The sequence below is a fragment of the Erithacus rubecula genome (genome assembly GCF_903797595.1).
Source record: "Erithacus rubecula genome assembly, chromosome: 3".
Taxonomy (NCBI): Eukaryota; Metazoa; Chordata; class Aves; order Passeriformes; family Muscicapidae; genus Erithacus; species Erithacus rubecula.
In genome coordinates this window covers 66,439,298-66,444,943 of record NC_136689.1, presented here as the reverse complement: position 1 = coordinate 66,444,943, position 5,646 = coordinate 66,439,298, and positions in this window count along the sequence as shown.

Sequence of the window (5,646 nt, the reverse complement as noted above, 5' to 3'; positions counted from 1 at the left end):
ATTGCTACATGTAGCATGATATTGCTACATCAATTCCCAAGCCCCCATTGGTTTTTAAAGTCTTCCATATCTGCAGTCTTTATTTAAACAATATGCAATTTTTCAATCATAAGATCATTGTCTTATTTGGTACACTGAGTGAATTATGATCATTTAATGGGCATACATTAAATGTTTCATTTGCTCCTTATTAAAGCAAGTCTGGACCTTACTTTCTGAAATAACAAGACCAGAGATGTAGAGCATGAACTTGAGATGAGGCATTCTAGAACAAGACTTTGTCATGGGGCAGTCCTAGATCTTTAATGCAGGACATGGAAGATGAAAGTCATTTTAGCTCTGGTGTTTGCCAAGTCCAATTCTAGATTAGTGGTCACAGTTCATCTGACATTGTAGATGGTACAGAACACAACTGAACTCACCTAGAGACAAACTCCTTCACTACAGCCCTTGTAGAACTCATTCACAGAGAGGATTCAGCTTCATATGCAGAAGAGCTAAAGTACTACAAGTCTTTTAGCATATTGTGGAAAACCACATAATAGGACACAATGCCTGAAAGCAGCAGCCAGGCATGCCAAAATAGAATACATATTTAATAATAAAGATGATGAACTACTGGAATAAACTACCTAGGGACTCTGTAGATCATCTTATTGTCTCTTAATTAAGACTGGTCTTGTTTCTTAAGATGGCTATAATTGAAATCAAAGCTCTAAGTCTCAATACAAGGTTAACTAGGTGAAATGTAAAAGCAAATGGTGTGCAAGAGGTCCAAGGAAAGAGTTAGTTCTCTCCTTGACCTAAAAACTTACAGAAACATTAAGTATGGAAGAAAGAAAAAAGCTAATATTAACTTACTGGATTGTACATTTCATCTACCACCCCTTACCCCTCTCCCCATGCTCAGAAAAAAAAAAAAATTAAGGATGGAGCCTATTTTTGAAAAGCAACCTTTCATGAGAGATCAAAAATGCAGGAAAACAACAGGGACAAGGATGAAAGAGTGATGTATCATGACAGATCTGATACCTTTCATGACAAAACAAAGGAGAGAAAGGACAGAAGAGTTAATTTCACATCAAACTGGCAAGCTATCAGCCTCAAGGGCAGAGGCAGCAGTAACACAGCAGACTTACAGAGATTTTTTGTAAGATTGGTGAGGTTCAACACAGGGAGGAGAAGGCTGTGGTTTGCAGCAGCAGATCTTGTAGTACAGGAGGTGAACTCATCCAGTTATGCACAAGGACACTGTTTCCCCATTTTAAGAGAGTAAGTGTTTGGAGACTTTAGATCAAATACCACTCAAGAACAACCCCTGTCCAGTACCTACCCTCATCAGACAATCTGTGCTGACACTATTAAATGCAGAGAGGACTGAGTCCATGTAATTCAGAGCAATTAATTTATTTAATTTTGTTACTATGTCCCCCCTAGCAGTGTACAAACAGCTAATGAATATGAGGAATTTTTACTCCTTCCAAAATAGTTGCTAAATAAAACCAATTAATAATGCTGAATTAAAAACTCAGGACATTGTTGCAAGTCCATGTGACCACTGAAATGAGCTGGCAACACACAGCTCTTCCTCAGAGGCCAGTTTCCAAGGTCAGGCAACACTCAATACTTGGCATCTGACTGATCAAGCAGCTTTAAGTCAACTATTTCAGTTTTCTCTGATGGATTTTTCAGCACCGTTTGATAATCAAAGACCATCTTTCAGCATGGAGGCACATAGGAAACCGAGTAAGAATCCCTAAGATTCGAAACATGCTTAGCCATGTACACAGTAAGAAGGAGCTACAGGGAAACAAACTAGGCAGGATCTTCCAGCACAAGCAGGACCACATTAGAGCTAAGTAGCACTTGGGAGGGCTTTCTTCAGGGGATCCTCCTGCCCTCCAGGCATTTTTTTCCTACTCCTTCCTCATTGCAGTCTCTACAGGCTACAGAAAGTGCTCCTTGCAGCATGCTAGGTTTCCCTTCCAGCATACCAATTAGCAGTAAGAGTCAGCCGACCATGCTCATTTGTTCCTTAACACACAAGAGCAGCTAGTGAAAGTGCAGCTCTTTAATACAGCCCCTGGGAAAAAGGGAAGGGGAAAGGTAGGATCAGAACAGCCTCTAGGCTGTAAAGACTAGAAATGATACTTGTGCCAGAGGAAGTATTACCCATGAGTGAAATAAAGAAGACCAGAGTTCTGACTTACACTGGGTTTCCCCCTCCTCTACAATTCCTAAGTAGGTCACTTCCTTTCTCTTTAGCATGGTTTCCTAATCTCTTTGGTAGAGATACTAATTTCTGCCAGAACTAAGATATGATCTGATAATAAGCATTGCAGCCTATAGAGCTCAGAGAGATGCTTGATAAGAGCTGCTTGAAACAAAAACTCATGCGAATTTCCTTAATAAACCAGTAATACTGCTGGATTTTGAATGATGAGTTGCAACTCCTGTATACCCCACAAACAGCCCTCTCCTAAATGCAGCACTGGAAAGGATGTCTTGGTCACCAAGTTCATCAAAATAGATTTGCACAACCCCTTCCATAAAGAAATCAAGAACCATCTTCTAAATGTTACTTTTGCCTTCTCCAAGGGACAAGCTATTTCTTCCTTCATATCAGAGTGTTTGGAGTCCAAGTCTCTGTGTCTAGAATGTCCTAAATATGGTCAGAAATTATACCAAGACTGTGCTTGAAATTATAAAATGGAGATTATATTCAACTTTGAAAGTGCAAGTGTGTCAGATTTATAATGCAGTTATTCATGAACATACAAAAGATATGTAGACACCACTTATGTTGACAGACACTATCCTTTGATAACATAAGAAAACTGCAGGCAAGCAAAAGGAAATCATTACATACGTGTCTGTGTTTCAGTTTCTTCATCAGTTTGAAATATTCTTTGAGCCAAGAAATCTGGAATCTTTTTCTCTGATCTGTTCTGCTTATGACAAAGCATCCTTTCCTTTGTGATGTAAGTCTGATTGCTCTCAGCTTGGCTAATATTCTAACTAAATAGGCCTCCTGCTACAAAACTGCATACTGCTACTCCTCACACTTCCCAGCTTCAAAAGTCATGCCATATTCAGTCCTTCTCGTTTGGAAGGTCAGTACCAAGTCACAGAAATATCAGTATTTTCACATCTTTATCCTGAATTTAGCAATTCCTCACTACTCAAATCTTACCTCTTTGTGGAGCTAAGCAACAAGATTTTTGTTCTAAGGTGAAAACATAACACAACAAAAATCAACATCCAAGAGGCAAAAGAGCCCGAGCAACTAAACAGCCCTGAAATGCAGGATATTTCACCTCATAGAAGCAGCTAAAATAAAAGGCAAAAATAATCAGCCAGTGTTTTCACAGATTTAGGAAACAATGTCTACAACAGTACCTGGACAACTGGAGACTCCACCAAGTCACAGAGATGGCTGTAATGCAGCTTGAGCAGGGGCAAGGACTGATGGCACTGTTGGCTCCAGGACCCATGAGTCAGGGTGTGGGAGAGACCCCAGCTGAAGCTGATTGTGACCATTAAAGCCTATTAGTGCCCCGATGGCCCTGACAAATTAGTTCATTCTTGAAAACTCCAGAGTTAAATCCCTGCTAATGCTGATGATTCCAGTGTCTTGTATGGGATTGCAGCTCCTGTTAGGAGAATCCCATGTGTGGGTGAAAATAATGCCTCATGAGAATTGGAATTAGTCTTTCTGCCTGATGATCCAGCACATCTCAAGAGACCCACTATGTCAATAACTGATTAGGTCTTTTCTAGATTTTCTATAACTTCTATAGATTTTCTATAACTTGCATATTTCCTATCCCACTATGAGTCAGAAGACTCCTCCTTGAATTTTAATAGGCATATTGAAAAAGTCACTGTACTGCAGTTTTGTCCCTTACAAGAAGTTTTGGGCAACTTTTCCCCTGGTGTTCAGTTCTGTAAGGAATAAATCCATGCAGCACCAACAGTGCAGACTGGCTGCAGGGACTGTGATGGTTTGTCAGAGGTGACAAAGTCCCACTGTGCAGCAGTGATGCCCTGCAGAGCATCAGCTGGATATGAGGGAAACCCTGCCAATAGGAGATGGCCACAGGGAAGAGATGGTGCAACACCAAGGGAGCCAAAAACTGACAGGGGCAGTTAAAAGGGAAATCTGTCCTCAGGGACACATCACCAGCAGAGCAGTGCTACCTCTTCCAAACATTGCCTTTTACTTTTTTTCTTTTTTTTTTCCACTCTATGCAATGGTCAGAAACAGGAAGTTTCCAGCCTGAATCATCAGATGTAATTGGACAAATAAAAATATTTTATGAGAGTGGTCAGGAAAACAAGTTCTCCAGTTGTTCTCAACTCTCTCATGTTTATAAAAGCAATCAAAAAAGCAAAAAGCTTCTGTGTCTGGGTTGCTCAAAGCTTTTTCTCTCCTTTCAGCCAGTAATTTATGAAAACATATTTGAGGAAATAGATAAACTGAAATACTGTATTGTCCCAGGTGCCCAACATCATGTGCAAATCTGCTTTACTAACAAGACTGGATGTTCTGGTGAACTGGGTAGGTTGAACACAGTTTGAATCTGCAAGTCTACACACTGTTTCTCCTCAGATCATCACCACCTGCATTCAGCCTTGGCAGAATCCTGCTTTCACAGTTGTACCTGGGGCAATTTCCCTGTTGCTCTCCTTGAGCTGCTCCCTTTACAACGCCAGTCATTCATCACACACACAGAAAAGGGTCTTTTGCCAATGCCATTTCTGCCCAACTGCCACGCTATTTTTCTCTCTTCAGGCCAAAGAAGGCAGGACATTGCCTGTGGAAGGGTTGCATGATCCTGGCATTTGGAGAGGAATGGCCACTTTACAGGCCTCCTATGCTCTAGAGCTGTGATTGCAATACAGAGTGCAACAGTTCGACTGTGACAGCCTTTTCTACAGAGGGACCTCCCAGCTGCTGTCACACTGACAATGGAGTTAACCCATCTCAAACTTCCCCAGATCTAGGTGGTACATAAATGTCCCCATTTCCCTTTTCTCTGATCTGGGAAGAGAATTTACCTTTCTACTTACCTCTTCCCCTACCCCTACACTGTATGACAAACCTTTTCTACTTCATTCTTCAGCACACATTCTGAGAATTTGTTGTTTCCTTCAGCCTTAGTAAGTAGTTGATATGGAGGAAGAATAGACTGAAAGGCATTTTAACCAGCATGAAATTGGAGACCTTTCCCACTGAGTGCTCAGTGACACATGAGATAGGAGCCACTTTTGATTCACAGAAAATGCAGAATTCAGGGAAAAAATTACATTTTTACAGCAGTAGATCAAGCTATTTCTTTGTCCTAAACATATAATAGTCAACCATCTCCTCCAGTCATTTTCCACCAGAAAGAAACTTAGACAGTGAGACTCACAACAAAGATGAGCCTCTGAAAGTAGCCTAAGAACTGAGGAAACTGCAGGAGCTTCCAGGCAAGAGCAAAGGCAGCTTGTCCTGATGAAGGATTGATTGTAATTATCCATACTAAAGACCTTAATCTTAAATGGTTTGATCTGCTCAGGGGATAAACTGAACCAGTATGCTTACACAGTTGAGTTAATCTCTTTATGCTCTGGGATTTGCTATGACTGTCATTTGTCTCT